Here is a 20,628-nt window from a genome sequence, read left to right as displayed (position 1 = left end):
AACTTTATGTATATAAAAAGATACATACATTTTGCTAAAATTAGCATAAGGCCTCATATCTGGAGCTACGTATTCCCTGTGTGGCAATGCAGTTTTATTCCTTATGTCTTCTATCCCCTCATCAAACATATATACTTAGGGCATTGGCTTGAAAGGGAATGGTCAGGTTAAATCTCCTTTTTGAATAAAAGTTTTAATAATCGCATAAAAATAAATTGCAGAAATGTCTTCAGACATTTAGAACCAAATAGTGGCTCTATACTGGCTCTAAGATGAGACTTCTAGTAGAAAAGTTTGTTTTCTTGTCTTTAACCACTGAATTCCACTTTCTCTTCTGAGTGTAAACTGGCAGATTAGACATTTCCAAGGGTTTGTTCAGTGTGAAGTTTTTCAGGTGATTTCAGTTTAATGCAACCAGATAATTGTAGCTCCGGGGCTTAGTTAGGTTGTAAAGCCGCTAATCCAGACAATATTACCCGGTCACATGTTGTGCTTATAGGAGACACCTCTGCCTTTAATGGTCTCTCCCCATGCTGGCGATTTCTAGTTTCAGAAGTCCTATAAAAATGAGGCACACCAGGCCAAGATTAAGCCTGGAAAAAAAAAATCAGAATATGCAGTTTGGGGCAACAATGTAAAACCTTAAATCTTTTGCCAAAGATGAAATTTGATATTTTTGAATCATTAGGTTCTACCTTATTCCTTCTTGTCTCTAAGGAAATTTAGCACTGAATTTGAAGACCACATCTTCTTTTTTGTTTAAATGAGCTACTGCCAAAGCAGCCATACTCTAAGCATTTATAAATAGTTTAGTCAATTATTACAGTTATTATGTGATAGGATTCTCCCTTTCAGTGGAGTGCAGTAATTCACTTTCCATATTTATTCCACTCAGAACCTCTTCTGAACAGCAATTGTAATGCAATATTGAATAATGATATTGTTGGGATTCTGAAGGTTGTTACCTTTTTCTCTCACCCTGACCAAAATTTGGCATTTCTATTGTAGTTAATACATAAATAGATGCTTATAAATAATAGGGAAATCTATTCATTTGTCAAACCTTTGTTTGCTCCTGTGGCCCACATGCTAATGAACAATTGGGAAATAAAACAACAATGGGGAGAGGCAGTTTATATGTGATTAAGCCTCTCTATTCTGACACTGAATGTTAGAGGTGGGGAGAAGTCCTGCCTTAGAGCACACTTTAATGTGGAGTATACAAATGGGAATTAGGATTCTATTGTGTCTAAGGCTAGGTTTAGGGTTTGGATGGGGTAAAATATGTAGGATCAAAGAGGACAGAGAAGGTAGAAATTGGGAGCTCAGGCACTGGGATTCTTGCGGCGTAAAAAGTCATTTCGTGGCAGCAAGACTGTACTCAGTAAAGTGCCTGGCCCAGAACTTAGCTCCCTATAAATACATCTTTTATACGTGCCTTCCACTTCCTTTTTCTTTCCTTTCATCTCCCTGCCTCCGACACCCGCCCCCCCCCCCAACCTCCCTGCCCCTCTACTATTTATCTTGGGAGAGAAGGGTATACCATTTTACTCTTAAAAGGTTTTCATATCAATCCCTTCTTCCAAACTTTATGTTTTCCAAAAAATCATGTGTTGGTGTCATGGCTACTAAATATGCTGACTTCTCTTTGTTATCCTACAAGGAGGCTGACAGTAAGAAAATGGACAGTTTCCACTTGTCTTTAGTTTTGGTACCTTGGATCATAGAGAAAATCACCCCTCTTCAGCTGAGGTTGCCAACACAAGGACCACTATGATGCTTCTTAATTGTGATGGGGTTCTCTCTGGGTTGTGAAGAGGAAGGACTAGGGATGTATAGAGGCCATGCTGGCTGTTCCATTCTTTTCCCTACCCTGGTTGTTTTCCCTCACAGTCTCAGAAGCTGCAACTGTCCTCATTGATACAAAACATGTGCATAGGTAGCATCACTGTCCCAAGGGTGGGTATAGTGGTGGGAGAGGAGAGTGAAGAGGGAAAAGGAAATTAGATGGTGGAGGCAAACTTTCTTCCTTCATTTTGAACATGTGGAAATATTCCACATGTTTTATTTAAAAGTATATAGGTGCATTGGCTTTGTTATCCTAAATGTGGAATTAGGATAAACTTATTTTTTGATACATTCTGGTCACCATTAGAATCTGAAGGAATTCTTTAAATGAAATATTAAAAATTTTTAACTTACTTAAAACATACCATTCACCTTAACTATATTTATAACTTATTAGATAATCATTGTTCATGTTTGATGCAACAGAGAATTCATTGGAAATATAGGGCAAAGGTAGCCCAAGTTGACTTTTGTAGCCTAGCTCTGTAAACAAGATTTTCACATATGAAATAATTAAATGAGATATTAAAAACATCATTCATGTTTCAAAAAGTACATCTCTATTTTATATATGTAATAATTGTTACTTTTTTTCTTAATTGTTAGTTTGCTTATTAAAAAATCTTTCTTTAAGATCCAGGCTTGGAATTTACCCAAATTTTAAGTTAACTTGAAGGAAATTATAAAATATATTTGCATTCCTAATTGTCAAAATGTTTACTATTAGTCCATTATTCTACACATGTGAATTAAAGTTGCTTTATTGATGATTTTGGTATTGACCAATTAAAGTTGGATTAATCAATTAGGGTTCATTTCGTTTTACATCACAGTAACCTAGCTAGCTTTTTTTTTAAATTATAGAATATTGGAGTGTCACAGTGCCCCAAATCTTAGAAAGGCAGGACCCATAGCAGCTCTGGGGAACCCTGGGGAACCCCCTCTCCCCGACTGTTACCATTGAAATGATTCAGTGGCCTTGACTTGCAAATAAGGCCTGAAAATAAAATATTTATTCAGAACCAATAACATGCTAAATTCAGAACATACCAGGAGTTATACTCCGGAGTTATTGCACCAATTTCTGCAGAAAATAAACAGTTTTTTGGCAAACATCTCATTTTCCAATAGGCATTTGAACCTCTAATGATCAAGAGACTTTGGCAAAGTTCCTTGATCCTTTTCCCAAGTGGTGCCCTGTTTTAAGCTTCCAGAGGACACACTGAGCATTCCAGATCTGTATTCGTTTTCTGAGCTGTAGATACTGACCTATTTTTTTTTTTTTGGCAGAGTTTGACCTTTCCCTGAACTCCCCAATGTGTTTATTACTTTCACCTGCTTCAATGCCCTTATGGCACTCTACCTGAATAATTACAAAAATACAAGCTAGAGTCCTTATGGTTAAAGGCTGAAAACTTCCAATCAAAAAATGGCGTCTGGCAAATGTCTCTTATTGCCAATCAAGTGCTTTGCAAACTTATCCAACTCTGCCTCTTGATTATACTCCTCCCTGGTTTCCACTACTGCCTTTCAGATTTTTCAAATTAGAAGGTAAGGAAACTATAACCAAATAGCCCTGGGTACATAAATCAGGGAAAGATTGCTGAGGTGGTGTCAGCTGCAGTGAATCAGAATTTGAGCCTTTTGTACCCACCCCCCCCCCCCCAACCCCCCGCCGGCCCAGTTTCTGCCCTGGTAGCCTGCAACAATCTGGAGTTCCAAATATTTTCCTATGGAAATTCTGAATTTCATCATCACAATTTCTCAAGTTTACATATGATAACTCTTTTATTACTAAGTTAGTGAATTTTATGTGTAGCCTGATCGATTAGTATTTTGGGTTAGAATATCAAGCAGTGCTTCTTAGTGCTAGGTATACAGATTAGCAGAGTATGAGAAGAACACAAATCCTATCATCTGATTACAGTTGCTTTTTTATCATCCCTGGAGTGGATCATGCAAAGTCATCTATTTCTACAATTTTATAATTTTTGACTAATTAAAGGAAAGTCTTGTAAGTAATCATAAGAAATTCAATTGTATTACTCTTGAATATCAAAAATAGCTGAATTTGACTATAGAAAGTTAACTCTAGATGAAAATTATGTGTCATTAGGATATGAAAGTATCACCTAAATCTCACATTATAAATACATAAGAAAGATGCTCTTTTAAAAAGATAAGCCCTTCACTTTCAGGTCTTGTTTATGAAATTCATTTGGCTACAATAATTCTATTACATAGGTTCGAAGGTACATTTCAGCTCAGCTTTCTCCAAGACATTGCTAATCTTATACTAGTGGAGTCCAAACAAACACAGGGTTTCTGCTGTTTTATGTGTTTTTTCATTTGTTAGTGCTTTAGTTTTGAATAAACCACAGAAGTACTTCACACATTGAAGTCTGGTGATTTCTAGTAGCTAGAACAGATAGGAACCCAAAACAAGCCTAGAAAATTTAAAATTAATGAATTAATCTATCCCTCTGAGCTACCAAGCTTTACTCATAAGATACCTTCTTTCCTAGACTATGTAGTGTAATAAGCTTGAAAACAATGTTTTCTGAGCACAGCAAAATAATGCAGCAAATCAGAAAAATGAAGGGCCGTTGCAGGGGTGGAGATGAAAAAGCAAAACAAAATAAAATACAGAAAGTACTGCAGTCATAATAAATTGATCCCATTTACTGTAATTCAGGGTTTCTTATCCTCAGCAGTGTTGACTTTTTGGGAGGAGGATTTGGATAGGAGTGGGGGTGGGGGAAGGGTTGTCCTGTGCCTTTTCGGATGTTTAGCAGCAAACTTGGCTTCTGTCCCCTAGATGCTTGTTTTACCTTCTTTCCTTCCCTGTTGTCCCCACAGTTGTGACAAACAAAATTGTCTCCAGACAGTACCAGAGTTCCCTTGAGGGGCAAAATTGACCCCTGTTGAGACCACTGATGTAGCCTTTAACAAGTGTAAAAACCTTCGAGGTCCATCAAAGCATACTTGTGATAGTCCTTGTTATAACTTGAAGCCATCAAAAAGTTTATCTTTAGCTTGTTCTCTTTAATTTGACAGGTAAACGTGCTACATATTAGAAAGCCCTATATTCTACAGACTGGAATTTTAAAGTAAATTGATGGTGCTTGTGTGGTAAAGGTCAGTCATTTTAGAAATTTACATACAAGGAAACATTTTAAAGTCCTGTGACACGGAAAAATTATTGAAGATAATCATTTTGTAAAATATTTGCTTGCCTGATTATGCAGTCAAGTATTACAGGTCCTCTGGCATGGCCCTTTAAACTGATACTAAAATTATCTTCAGTTTCCTGAGCGCACATTATATAGGACAGTAAGCGGAAACAGCCCGAGCACAATAGGAAGTGTGGGGAAGTTGGCCTCAGATCCATGTTTAGATTTGTTGGACAGTCAAAACTGGAAATGAATAAAGATCCCTCGAAACAAAGAAAGTTCCTCTAAAAATTGTTCTTGATAGTTCAGATAGCAAGTTGTACCTTTCCTTTATTCATTTGGATATATTTTCCCAAATAAAAAGTGTGATGTGGCTCCAACCTTTGATCTGTTTAAAACTGAACATATTGGAAAAGATGACTTATATTCTTTCTGGGGATTTATTTTAAAAAATGTATCTGGTTATTGAATGCCAAATGTGTATATGCACCTTTCTTATACTGGCTATACATACCAAATGGGATCAAATAGCATGATTGACAGTATCATCTATTGCAATAATATTTTGAATGTTCCAGATTCAGAAACTGTTACCAATTAGGTAGTCTCTTCAAGAAAACTCAGGTTTGGAAGGACCTCTTGTAGGAGAGTGGCTGTCTGTCTACAGCTGCCTCAGATTAAAGTTTGCTTATGCAGTAGAATTTTAAACCTTAGATTCTGCCTTGCCAGTTTGAATTTAATGTTTTTCCCTTTCCTGCATTTTTCACTATTATTCTTTAACCTCTGAGTTCTGTAATTTGTACCTGTGTTTCCTTAACATAATTTTAGTCTATCGTGTTAACTTTTCTATGGTATACTTTTTGTATTTTAATTTTTCCTCATATCTTATATTTATGATTGTATACATTCTTCCCTATTTTATCCTTTTTTTTTTAATTTTTGCTTATATCTTCCTCGGTATTATTCCTATGTTTTTTATGTATTTTCATTATAATTCACATATTGACTAGAATATTCTATAGAAATTTTGTATCCTTATCCCATTTTCTTTGCACTTATTTTAAATATTATTTATTTACTTATTTCTTTTGTATGACTATTACCTGTATTTTTCTATTGATTTTCACATCTTTGTCTTTCATTAAAAGGCTAGATATATGAGGAACAGCTATAAAATCCATGTTCTGGGAAGAAGATTTTGAATATGTTACTCTTACAGTCCCTAAAGCCTACTCTAAAATCTCAAGTGTCAAAAACTCAACTATCTACAGGAGCCAGACAGAACTGGTGAGGACTGGGATGAACCCAAGAGTATGTGTCTCTACCACATGGGCAGCTTCCATTTTGTACCAGTAGATTGCTGCCATGTGAAAGGCTGAGGCATAGCATTGCCAGATCTTCCAGGTTTTCAAAAGGTGTCAGAATTATGGATTCTCTTAGTTTCTAAATACTGGAAAATACTTTTATAACATGTTAATACTATGTAGGTCAAACAGAATGCCAGACAGTGATATCCGGCTACTTTTCAAAGCTATTGCAGGAACAGTTAAAGGCAGGCTATATTGTTAGCCAATTCAATGATTTCTTAAATCAGGAGGTTGTTTCACTCTTATCCAGTCATTCTGAGAGTTAGAAATTAGCAATATTTAGCCTGTCTTTCTGTCTTAGGGTACTTTTCTAGTAATAAGAATCTTAATGGTCAGGATTCTCTTCTCTTTTAGGAATAAATTTATTTTCTACCTTTTGGTTACTTGAATCCTGAAGAGATTAAGTATTAGTAGATTTCTCTCTGTGTTAAGAAATTGCCCTATACATTTACAGCTACCATGTGTGGTCTTGTCTTACTATTTTTTGTTATTTCTATTTTAATACTACCCATGGAAGTCTCGTTAAATATAAAGGGCATTTCTAGAATACTCCCAAATTATCGTAAAACAGAATGATTAGGAAACAATATTAAGAATTCTAGAGAATATTGTATAAATAGAATGTTGCATAAATAGATGAGAATTGTTGAATAAAGTGGAAATGAGGTAAGTCATTGCTATGTTTAGAGAAAATAATATAATCTTGCTTACAAAATATTATAGTAAGTAGAAAAAAATCATACAAGGTGAATGAAAGCACGATGAAGTTAACTGGAGTGATTTATAGGGAAGTCATTGTTTCTAAATGGATTTCCACATTTGTTCAGAAACGTTGAAGAGAATTATGAAGTTCCAAAGGAATTGGTAATCCTGTTATTGATTTCTAGATCCCAAATACCCAGCCCTGTTCTAGAACAGTAGAGGATAGTGAAATTGAAAACAAATTGATTTTTTTTAATGCTTTGTCATATGCTGCATCATTCAACACTTAACACTATGGAGTAATCAGGAGAGTCATTATCCTTATAGAAGCTGAGACTAAGGAGAATGAACAGTGTTACCGAAGACACATGGTTAGTTCTTAGATGTCAGAAATATAACTGTAGGCTCTTTCATTCCTGGTCTATCATGCCATTCTGCTGTTCTGCTATATTATCATTCATTGGTAAATAGATAGTCATAGCAATCATAAAATGTACTGGGGAATCCATTACTCTTGTGAGTTAACATGTGGATACACTAGGTAAGATTCTCAATAATTGACAATGGGTCTTTTTATTTTTTTTTAATACAGGTTAGAACATACAAGAAACTAATGGTGAACCTCTAACCTGTATACTCCTTTTTGATTATACTGTATTTTCAGTTGGTTGAACTATATGATTTTTTTTCTTAGACTTGAGTTTCTGGTTGAGCTTATTTAAATCCAAAGCTGTCATATTTTTTGTAAGTTTTTAAAATTTAATTTGAGAGAGAGAGCATGAGCAGGGAAGGGGGGAGGGGCAGAGAGAGAGAATCTCAAGCAGGCTCTGCACTGGCAGCGCAGAGACTGACATAGGGTTCAAACCCATGAACCACAAGGTCATGCATGACCTGAGCCGAAACCCAAGAGTCAGATGTTTAACTGAGCCACTCAGTACCCCCCATACCTTTCATATTAAATAAGTGAGAAAGAAGGGAAGCAGTCACGAAACATACTCCTGTGCGATTTTCCTGTTTCAGCCATTTGCAGAGTTTCCACTGATTGTTCTAAACATGTGACCTGAAAACAGAGGAGTAAATTTTGTCACTCTGCTCTAAAAAAAATAATTCTAGTGTGGTCATTTTCAACTGAAATTTGAAGAGAGGGAACAGGGCCATCAGCCCTTCTAAATAATGGTTCTCTTCATCCTCCTGGTCCATCTCAAAGCAGGTGCTTCAACTCTTGTTCTCTTAATCCTGTTGAAGGCTTGTGCTTTAGATATGTGGAAAAGCTCCTGATTTGAATTCTGCAAAAATGCAGAATGCAAAATGAAGATGAGGTCCTTCTGTAGTCAGGTTTTGTTACTCAGTAGTTAGCTCAATTTTCAGTATAATTTTTTTGATTTACATCTTATCAAGAAGCAGGATAGAACAACAGGTCAACATCATGATTGTGTGCTTTTGCTATTGATATTATACTTACGTATAATTCTACAGAAGTTACCAGGAAACCTCTGAAAAATTGCAGAATGAGAGCTCTGTGTCAGAGTACAATTCCTGCCTTTTACTGAGACCTGAGACAGAGAACTGATCTAGGTGGATATATTACTTCTGGGCCAGTGTTGCTTTGTTTTCTTTTGTTTTTATCATTTCCAGTTTGAACCCTGATCATAAGAGTGAAAGTTCAGCCCAACAATTTGTTCATTTTCATTCATTCTCTCCTGCACGCCCTCTCCTTCCTCTGCACCTCCCTCTCCCCAGCCGGTTGCACTTTTCCTGGAAGTAAACAGTAGATGTTACATATATTAACACTGTGCTCCATACAGTGCTTTTGGGTGTGCTCTCTGTGCAATTCCCTGGCAGTCGTAAATTAATTAAAAGTAGACAGGAACCACAGAAAAAGAAAGTTCTTTTTTTCTCCCCCCTCCCCCTTTCTTTTTCTATGGGTAAATAGCTCGTTCCTTTGTTCCTGGGTGCACGATTTCATTTCTGCCATTATTGTCCTCATTGTTCTCTGAAACAGGAGGGGTCTGGGCCAGGAGCAGCAAGGTCTCAGCTAATGACGGGAAGTCTTTAAAGTTTGCGCTGCATTTCATCTTCTCTGTGGGAGTTTTAGGACGTATCCAGTGTTTGATCCCCACCGCGCAACTTTGCTTCTAGTTAATTAACAGATCCCCCATTACACACTCTCATCTAGAAGCACATGGGAGGCCTATTGGGAGGTAATTCAAGGCCAATCTGAGTGATGGCAAGAATTAGAGAAATCAGTTGTTTTAGGGCTAATGTTCAGGAAATAAAGACGTCCCATTTTAGAGATCTCATTTGAAATTTTTGATTTTTTTTCTTTTCTATTTAAAAATAGAAGATAAGGGGATTATTTTGTCCACATAGTCTTACTGTGACTATTCAGGAGAGTTTGAACTTAGAACTCTTTAGGACTGCATGGAAGAAAAAATAAAAATGAGAAAAAAAGCTAGACAGACAATAGTATGAGATGTTGCAAGGCTGATAAGAATTTTTCTTGCCTTTTTATTAGCTGTCCTTTCCTGCCCAGCTGATTAGCCGGGTCCTAACTCCTAACTGTCCACAACAACTTTTCCAGGACACATGAGGCAGAATAGCTGGCCGGAACATCTCAGTAGTGGCTCATTTTACAGTCAAGGCTAAATCATACTTCGTTCTTATGTTGCTGGTTTGTTTCCAAAGGTGTCAAAGTGATTTACAAATAATAAATAGTAGCTTCAGTATTAGGATCACCTCCCCTTCTAGCCTCTTTCCAGATGAATGTTGCAAAATAAAACAAAGATCCAAAGTTAGAAGTTGGCACATGGATGCCAGGATAGAGCCCTCGTATTTCAGCGACTCTGCTATCCTGGATCCCAGGTAGTCCAGGTTTGGGTAGCATTTGAAAGGGAACGCCTTGTTCAATTTCTTACCCTTCTACCGTTTCCCCAGCCCTATGAGCAATGACCCCCTTTATCTAATGAATTAGGAGCTGCTCCTGCCTTGCAATTCTCAGTTCGACACTTGGCAATGAGAATCAAACCGGGGCTATTTAGTGCAGCAGTAAATGGCCCGCCACATTAGCCCCCTGGCATGCTAAGCTATTAGGTTGTTTTACTGTTGTTAAAGTTACATTTGTTAGGTGGAGTTGCTGCCCTTCCATACAAACTCAGCAGTGCCTGATACTGGCGGAGGCGGCACGTGTACAAAACGTGTGCCATGCGGGACCCGAACGGCCAGGCAGTATGGCTGTGCTGCACATAAGAAGCATTCTTCTGTCTGAAAAAGCAGACACATGGATTATTATGATTCAAAACGAAGAAGAAAAGGAGACCACTGGACAATCATGATTTTTGCACTTTGCTGTGACTAAACTAATTACATGGGCTCGATTAACCATTAATTTACAGCAGTTTTTAAGTGAGCCACTAATTGTCATAGTTCCATGGAGAAGAAAGGCCAGGGATGAGAGGCACTAAATAAACTGGTGTGGCACTCCACAGACCAGCAGCCAGTGCTGCACACACGCACTGGAGCTGGGCAGAATCTTCAGGAACCGAAAGATGAGCATGGGAATGAAGGAGAGATATTCAGGGTGCTTCAGTGGTGGTGGGTGCATGTGTGCATGCGTGCTTGTGTGTGTGTGTGTGTGTGTGTGTGTGTGTGGAGAGAGAGAGAGAGAGAGAGAGAGAGAGAATATTTCTGCAAAGAAAGGAAAATGCCAGTACTATATAGCTCCATGTAGCCAGCTTGCAGGGTTGAGTTGGCATTTGGTAACTTGGTAGCGGCTGCCAGTGTGTGTGTGGTGGGAGAAGAGGGAATAGACAACAAGAAAAACACATAGAGCTTAAAAAAAGATGTAAAATGATTCACTTCATGCCATATGGACAAAAATGTTGTCACAAAAATAAGGCCAAAAAATAGTGCCAGGTTAGACTTTTAGTTCAAAAACATATGTATAATCATCCCCATGAACATGAATTTTAATTAGTATTTTGATAGAGAGAAACCAGATATTTTTTTAACCTGCTCTGTTCTTGTTTTCTGTTCCTCTCCCAGTTTTAGCCTCCATTAAACATTCATATACTGTATGTTTTGTGTCTGTATGAAGAAAATGCCTTATCCCTGGATTGGTGGGAACGCAAACATCTTGGTTTTCTGTGGCATACAAAATATCTTCCCAGTGGAGCTCACAAGCAGAAACTTATCGCTGGGAAATCTAGAGCTCTCTCGGAGCCCTGGGCACACCAGGAAGGAAGGACGCCATATGCCTTTCCCCTTTGTCAATGGAGGCATCTGTACCCATTTGCTTCCCCAGATCGACTCTTCACACCCAACCACATCTCATCTCCCTGGGATGCCTTTTAAAAATGAAACAAGTTTAGTCTATATACATATTACTATGTGACAGGGCAGTTTTAGAGAAAAATGGGTAAGATTATCACCACAGCAACTTAAAAAAAAATAGAACATATAACTTATTGATAAATAAACTTAATGAATGCTCACATTTTACATATTAGTTTTCTTCCATCTACTTCTCAAAAGGGTTTCAGATGACATCACTCATCAGAAGATACTGTGCTGAATCATCTTCCCTTAGTAAAGCTCTTTCCCACCTTAAATAAGGTGCCTCAATTAATGCCCTGCATATGATAATGAGATGCTGATATAACAACACGCTTCTGTTAGCAATGAATTTGCTGCTTAGAGGGCCACCCACACCCGAGGATGTTGTTGTTTTTTTTTTTTTGTTTTTGTTTTTTTTTACCGTAAAAGAATACAGGGGAATCAGATATGTGATTTTAAAGTGATACAATTGAATAAAAAACCTTGTATTATAAATCAGTCAAGTCTTGGTGCAACAGTATTCACCTAGTTTGTATTCTTTATTAAAATCCCTGAGCTTGCCTCTTAGTATTAGCTGTAATTCATTCTCTTCCAAGGGCAAGGATAAGACCAACGATAGTCTTAGGAAAGGTGAATTTTACCAAGCTCTTGGCGTCTCTCAGGAGTTTCTCAGACTTTTTTTTTTTTTTGGCAAACACTAACACAGCCATTCCTTTTTTTCTTTTTTCTTCCCTTTATCCCCTGAGGAAACTCTGGTCCCTTCAGCGAGAGTGTGAGGCCCCGTAGCCTGGTTGACTACACCCTCTTGGTGTTGGCAGTTCTCTCTGGGCTTGTTGTCTAGACCTCTACTCTTCCTCAGAGCCATTTGTCATCATTCCTGTGGCGTTTATGACAACAGTAGAGAATGTGCCATTGGGCACTCAGTGATCTCAAGCCACAAATGGAGATCATATCTAACCGTTATTTTGGGACTGCTGCAAGGATGGCTTTCACATTATTAGGCTGCCTCACTTGGGGAAGAGTAGAAAACACTATTGCTAAATACACCTGCCTACTTTCAGAACTAACGCAGGGGTCTGTTTTCTGAAAACGATGTCCAAGCTTTTGTGTCAGATTGGATTCAGTAGATCTATTAATTTATTCATTTAATCACTATTTTCAAGCCCTTAATATGAGTTCTAAATGTAAAGAAAGTTAAGAGTTGTTTCTTGCTACAGAGATGCTTGTACATAGGCAAATGTTGCCCTGGCTCTTATGTTTTTAGGACTTCTAGTGGGTTTAGGTTAGTTTAAGGTCTCAAGAAAGTCTTCTGAGAGGAAGAAAAAACATTTTAAAGTTCTAAAATTTTAGAACTTTTCTCTTATAGATCTGTATTCAAGACTGGGAATACTTTTGAGCCCTAGTGAAAACATCAAAGGTAATTCAGGCTTCCTGATCCTACTCCTTTTCCATATCAGAAATGTAGAGGTAACTGACAGCTGTAGACTATGCAGAGTAGACTCAGGCAGCCTCCTTTCCCACCAGTGATATTCTGGGAATCCTATGAGGATTTGAAAAAATACTCATGCAGGCTATTAATTATGAAATTATTTGCAATTTCAAAATACTGTAAAATAACCTAAATCTCCATCCATTGAATAAATGAAAGTGTGTCCATATAATGAAGTATCATGCAGCTGTAAAAAATAATGGAGCACTAATATGGAGATATTTCCAGGATACATTGTTAATGAAAATTTGAAAAACTTAAGAGAGTATGTATAGACTCTTTACTTTTCTCTACTTCACTCATAGTATATAGTATGCTGTATATTGCACAAGAAAGGACAAATAAGAATGAATGGATATTTGCTTATTGTTACCAAAAATACAGGAGGGATAAGCTAGAAGTAATAAAAATAATTACATATAACGTGTGGATGGGAATGAACAGAAGGGATGGGGAAAATTTTTGACTTTTGGAAAATTCAAGTACCATATATGGGATGGGAATGGGAAAATATCTGTAATATTTGATACTAACATTGATGGAAAGCTGAATGATGATTATTGTTGGTACAAGGCAATGAAGGGAAATCATGAGATTGATACCTATTGCTTTGTATCTATTACTGGTACTTTCCCATTAAATTTATTTATTTCTTTTCTTTCCCACTAAATTTATTCCTTAATTATTATTTTCTTGCATTTCTACACTACCAATAATCTCTTCTTCCTCTCCCATGCTAGTAGTCCTTTTGACAAGAGAGGAAAATAAATGAAACTATTAATAGTTTTCTCATTTTGGCAATAATTTGAGCCAATGATGTGATTTTATATCGTGTTTTCTCAGGAGAGGAGGATACAGAATCAGTGCATATTCTTTGCCAGTTTCTAAGTCTTTACAATTATTAAAAAACATACATTATAGGAAATATTACTTGCTTCCTGAGCCACATTGTTTTTTTTTTTCTTTTTATTTACTAGAAAATGCCAATATGTACCATTTTCTACTAATACATAACTATCTCCCTGAAAGTGTAACATGCTTTTTGGGTTAACCTTTTGGAGGCAAGAGACTAGTCATTAGTAAAATTATTTTAAGAAAATGAAACATGACTATGGAAAGGAAAAAGGAAACTAAGGCTCAATAATGGTTAATTACCCAGTGCCCCAAAATGTTAGTATTTTATTTTTTAAAAATATTTTTAACATTTTTTTTATCTTTGAGACAGAGCACGAGCAGGGTAAGGACAGAGAGAGAGGGGGAGAAACAGAATCTGAAGCAGGCTTCAGGCTCTGAGCTGTCAGCACAGGGCCCTGTGTGGGGCTCAAACTCATGGACTGCGAGATCATGACCTGAGCCGAAGTCGGACGCTTAACCGACTGAGCCACCTAGGCACCCTGACCCAAAATGTTAATATTTTAAACTTCTTCCTAACTTCTGCTCTGGATCACTGCTTCAGCATGGTCGTATACCTCTTTTATAAAACAAAGATGGGAGATATACATTATTTAAAAATTGGTGTGTATTGGGCCTACTTTAGGCAATTTTTTTTTTGTGGGGGGAGAACCCATGACTTTGATGATGGATAAAGTAACCTATGGGGTCATATTCTCATCTTTTGATCCTGATGTTGCTGTTCACCTGAGGGAAGCAAAGGAAGAAGGGCATGTGAATCATGAGGTTTACTTCTTTATTGGTGTGGAATTTGTATTCAGTTTAATAAAAATTTATTGGCACCTGTTTTGTGTCTAGCACTTGAGTAATTCCTTTTATTCAATGACCTTGTCCTTAAATAGGCAAAATTTCATAGAGTTTCACCAAGTTCAAGCAGTCTGAGAATTAAACATAGTGTATAGGTAGAAAGCCAGAAGATGACTATAGTGATGTATAGAGTGAGCACCCTGTGTGTTTCTAATGAGAATGAAAGGAATTTACGAAGCCTAAATATCCTGTGTTTAGTTTTAAGTCAGTGATCATGATATTAAAGAAAGTTGTAACGTTCCACATATCAGTGCTTTTCATCATGCAGTGACATAGTGAAAAAAAATAACCAAGTAGAGACGTCAGTTCCCCATATCAAAAGCTATGAAATATAAGTGCTCCCAGCCAAAGAAGGCAAGATCTGGAATTTTTTTTTTTAAATGTGGATATATAGAATAAATATGCAACCCTCCTGATAATGTTGGCTGATGAAATGAAATTCACCAACTGTAATTCTGGCACGGAGAGACACACATAGTGCCTGCATGCGCGCACGCGCGCGCACACACACACACACACACACACGTGCACACACACACACACATATACACACATACCCTCAGCATATCCTTAATCATTTGCTATCTTATTTACATTTCATTTGCTAGAGTAAATTCTATCATTTGAACTTTAAAAAAATGTATTTCAATATTACTTAGGGAAAAATAGGAAATAATGTGATTGGCTTTCAAATAGCTTATTACCATTCATATACTCTCAAGATAAATTATATTAAAGGAAAAAAAAAAACCAGAAAGAAAGAAACCCTGTTTCAGCTTCTGAAACATTCTAAATGGAGACTTAGCTCTAAGTAATCAAAATTGCTTTAGTTGTGCAGAGCGGCATTAAAAGCCTTGTCCACTAATTGAGTGAAGCAGTGCTATGGAGCAGTCCTGTCCCCTCATTAGGTGAACTTGCAGGCACTGTTTGTCATACTGGGTTGCCGGCCTCAATCTAACAGTACTGCTGGCTCAAATTAGCGGTAATTCATTATGACACAGTATGTCCTTCTGTGAAACAACAATGTGAAGCCCATGGGGCATCTGTCTGCCACTTGCACTTCCTTATCACATTCCTTCCCACTTCAGGGCAAGTGACCACCTTCGCCTGAGCCTTCTAACTTCTTTAGCTAACTGGTGATTGGAGATGCAGTTTGAGTGAAGCATTGCATCCACCTCCCTTCCACAGATGTTGTAGAGAGGAAGAGGGTGGGTATCAATGGGCCCAGTCCTTCTGGAAAAAGATGACATGTTCTGAAGGAAGCAGAGTGCTCTTGTGTATATGTGTGAGTGCAAGGACTTCTTTTTGAATGCAAATGCCTCCCTTGTTGTCAAATCATAGGGGATGTTAATAGAAAATATTGAGGTAAAATGTTCATAAATGTGATAGAATGCTGAAAAGAATGAAAGGTTTCTGACCATATACGTTCAGCTATTCAACGACACATTTGGAGAGAAACTTCATGTTTATATGATGAGCATTGCTGTTCAAAATGCAACTTTTCTACTCTTATGAGCAGGTAGATTGCTATCACTAGGGAAAAGTTCTAGCAGTCATGCAATTGGATACTTCCTCTTGCCAACTCTAAATTTTGTGTTGTGTCAATTAGCTCGTTATGTTGATTCAGATAATTTCTTCTGTCTATGGAGGAACAACTAAATTCAACTGCTAAAGAATCTCTAAACCATGTCCGGATACAGCTTTTCCTCTGAGATCCTTAACTTGACCATGGATGTAGAAAACTTTGCACATATTGACTGTTGACTCTACAGCGTTGGGAGTGGTGGTACTTATTAGTCAATGAGTGAGGTTCAGGGCTGTTGTGCCCCCACTGTTTTTCCAAGGCTGAGCCTAATCTCACTGTAGGACATCTACTCCAAGTAATATGGGCCTGGTGGGATTTTAACAGCATTAAAAGCCTGCCGCCTAACATACCATTTGTCATTTGAAATTCCACAATTAGACTCATTCCTTTGGATGATATTTAAAAAACAAAAAACAGAAACTTTTCTTGATATAATCTGATTGCTTAAGCTGGTTCATACATTACGATTAGTTACTAGTAATTATTTGTTTATCTACTATTTATTTCTGTAAACTCTATCCCTTCATAAAAAGCACTCTAACAAAATCCATCAGTTTAGATAGAAATAGTGCCCATTACCTCATTTTACAAAATTCTTACATTAAACATAGATACATGTTTTTAGATAGTAGTTCCTAATGAGTCTTGACTGAATTCCTGCTTTCTTCACCAAATCTGCTTCATCCCTATTCAGTCTTCACGGTTTCAGTGAATAGCAACTCCATCCTATTTGCTCATTCCAAACACCTAGGAGTCATCCTTGACTTCTAGCTTTCACTCACATCCATATCCAATTAATTCACTGGCAAATCCTTTCTGCAAAAATATGCATTCTGAATTGACCACTACCATTCTGGCTCAAGATAACACAAACTGTTGCCTGGAATATTAAAATAGACTCTTCAGACCTACCTTCACTCTATTTATAACATAGCTTTGAAAATAAGTGGTGTCATTTTAGTTGTCAAAAGGTCTGGGGATTATTACTGGCATTTAGAGATGCAAAATGACCTACCATGGGTTTGATGGTCAGGACAAGGAGGAGTTACCCACAGAAAATTACACTTTTGCTCAAACCCCTTCAATGGCTGCTAATTTTTCTGAGAATATAAGCAAGTAGTATTACAATGGCCTACAAGGCATTACACAATCCTTCCTTCCCCCTCCCTCACTTATCTGATCTCATTTCCTGTTAACTCTCATTCATTCACTGCATTACAGCCACTCTGAAAATACAGTCATGCTGGCATGCTATTCCCACCACCTGAAAAGTTCTTCCCCCAATATACTAGTCTTACTCCTTCACCTCCTTATTCAAAAGTCTTCTTTCTCAGTTACCCAGTTGTAGAGTATCTTTTCAGATTCCTAACCACAAACTATTTTGCCACTGAAATACTGATCACTATCCAACATATTTTGTTATATTCTGGTCTTTCTTCACTTACCAGACTATATCTTACAGCATCTTACATGAGAGATTTTTGTCTGTTGTTTTGTTTGCTGTTATTATCACGTAGCTTAGACTATCTGGTACATAGTAGGTGCTCAAGGAGTTATTGAATGAAAGAATTTAAACTCATAAAAACCTTAGGCAGTATTGCATTAAAGAAATGAAAATTTAAAAGCTGAGGGGCTAGTAGATTAGTCAAGATACACATAGCTTAGTAAAGAGAGGAGTTTTCACCTGTTCTCATGAATACATGTATTTATTCATCCACTAAGTATTAAACTCCAATTTAAATCAGGTACTTTTCTAGGTGCTAGAGGTAAAGCAATGGAGAAAATAGGTAAGGGCATGTAACAAAACTATTTTTAGAGATGGTAAGTGCTATGCAGGAAATAAAAGGAAGAAGGGGGTAGTGACAGGTGGCAGGGGGAGGCCTCCAATTATTGTATATTTCCCACTGTAACCTGACTAACTCATTTCTACACTAGTAATAATTATTTTATTTGATATACAGTAAAACCTTGGTTTATGAGCATAATTTGTTCTGGAAACATGCATGTAATCCAAAGCATTTGTACATCAAAGCAAATTTCCTCATAAGAAATAATGGAACCTCAGATGATTCATTCCACAAGCAAAAAATATTCATATAAAATGATTACAATACTGTAATATGATACAGAGTAATAAAATAGAAAATATAAAGAAAAATAACTTAACCTGCACTTATCTCTGAAAACCTTGTGGGTGGTATAAGGCAGACAAGAAAGAGGAGGGTTACTGTGTAGGATGACTTTCACTATCACTAATGGAATTACTGCTATCTATTGACTCAATGGAATCTTTTTCTGCATGGGGGCCACTGTATACGCTCATACAGATGTTGATTACAGTACGGTATTAATGAACTCTTGTCATATACTGTATTTAATGAAGTTGGCAATAAGGCAGCAGAGGAAAAGGTCTATACCTGCAGGCAGCCTGACCTAGAATAAAGCAAAGCATTCCTAAATTTACTCTTGTGTGGAAAAGCAAAGGACTGTCCATAGGTGCTTTGAAGTGACAAAAAATTCACTAGTGCCAGTTGTGGGCACCTTCCAACGTTCTGAAAAATCACTGATTTCTGCCAAACACCACGGCCTGAGAAGGAGCATTTGAACATGGGAGATGATCACCTACAATCCCACAGTGAGAGAGAGGAAGAAAGAGAGAGGAACCATGGGCTCAGTGGTGATCATATGACATTTGGCATCATGTACTACGTGTGTTGCAAGACACTTAGCAAGTTAAAATGTATTAGCAAACACTTGAAAAGAAAATAAAGTGGGGAAATGATACATAAACAGGTATATTTTGAAGAGGTCTATGTGGCCTGTTGGAAATAAAATGGATTATGATACGGGCTGTCTTGGGTTCAAGGATCAGCTTTGCTCCATGCTGACCATATAACCGTGGACACTTAAGTTCACCTCCGTATTCTCATTTGTTAAGTATTAAGAATGCACACTTCGTAGGTGGCTGTGAAGTAAGAAAGTGGTATAGATAAGGTATCTAATACATAATAAAAGATAAATGGGTTTTTTTGTTTATTTTATTTATTTAATTTTTAAAGGTTATTTATTTTGAGAGAGAGAGAGAGAGAGAGAGAGAGCGCGCACAAGCAGGGGGGCGGGGAGAGACAGAGAGAGAGAGAGAGAGAGAGAGAGAATATCCCAAGCAGGTTCTGCATTGCTAGTGCCAAAGCGGACATGGGGCTCAAACTCACTAACCGTGAGATCATGACCTGAGCCAAAATCGAGAGTTGGATGCTTAATTGACTGAGCCACCTACGTGCCCTGATAACAAATGGTTTTTTGAAAGACTTTTGGCTACTGCACAGGAAATGAACCTGGATACGGTACCCCAGAGGGCATCTGTGTGCTGAGGAGAAAGATCAGGTTATTATGAGGTCACTAAGTACCAACTGAGAACCTTTATAAAAATCCTTTCTTTCCCCCACTTAAATAGCAATATACAATTTGTATGAAATTTTTGTTATTGTATTTAATAATTTTATGCTATTATAAAAGTTATTTATTTGTGAAATGTTTAGAAAATGTAGATTAGCAAAAGAAGAAAGTAAGAAATTCCTGTAATTCTAAAATTAGCATTGCCACCTTTCGGCTATCAGCACAGAGCCGAACACCGGGCTCTATCTCACAAAAGGCATAACCGATTAAGCCACCCAGGTGCTCCTGGGTTGAGTCTTGAGGGAGAGTAGATAAAGAAGAATTGCATAACATGGTCAAGTTGTCCCATGTGTAGAGTTTGGGACTGGAGCAAGGAGAACATCTAAGGAACATATAATGGTCCTGTAGGGGAAGAATAAGAATGTAGAGAAGGGCAATAGCTATTGAAATGGAGGGGAAAGGACAGATTTTGTAGATATTTAAGAGATGGGATGAGCATGATTCCATGGCCAATTAGATGTGGAAGGTGAGGGGGAGGAATCTCCCTTCAGTCTTATAAGAACTTTTTAATTAAAGAGTTGTAATTTTATGTAAATCACCTCTTTAATATCTTCTGAGTTCAGATAAATTAAAAAAAATCTGAATTATAGCAAAGACTATTTCTATTTACATAGTAGATGGATGTAAGTAGGCAACTGTTGTTTCGTATTTCAGCATGCAGCACCACCCATGCAAGTCCTTTCCTTTGGGAGAACTGCTTCTTCATTCTCTGCCTGTGACAATGGTACGCAATAGAGTCCTATCCAGTCATAGAACTTCATTCTGCTTGCCATTATGAGTGATTCAAAGAAAAAGCCCTGGTTTTTCCAATATGTATATACGAGTAATCTTCCCTTATGACATTTCATCTTCCCATTGAATGGTAATTAAAATACCTGTACCTTTTTGCTATGGCATGAATGATTATAATAAGAGTAA

At 37.3% G+C, this 20,628-nt stretch overlaps 1 protein-coding gene across 11 annotated transcripts in view; it reads left to right on the top strand.

The window, feature by feature from the left end:
- SOX5 (SRY-box transcription factor 5) overlaps positions 1-20,628 on the top strand; it is a 1,003,938-nt gene that overhangs the window by 308,604 nt on the left and 674,706 nt on the right. For 2 of the 11 annotated variants that reach the window (XM_042946063.1, XM_042946061.1), the window contains exon 7: positions 20,365-20,434. The exons of the other annotated variants lie outside the window; for them this stretch is intronic. The gene's annotated coding sequence lies outside the window, so the exon portion shown is untranslated. The remainder of the gene's footprint in view (positions 1-20,364; positions 20,435-20,628) is intronic. 11 annotated transcript variants of the gene reach the window in all.

Source organism: Panthera leo, chromosome B4 (assembly GCF_018350215.1).
Source record: "Panthera leo isolate Ple1 chromosome B4, P.leo_Ple1_pat1.1, whole genome shotgun sequence".
NCBI lineage: Eukaryota > Metazoa > Chordata > Mammalia > Carnivora > Felidae > Panthera > Panthera leo.
The sequence above is the reverse complement of the archived record's forward strand: the minus strand, read 5'-3'. Positions and strand labels throughout refer to the sequence as shown.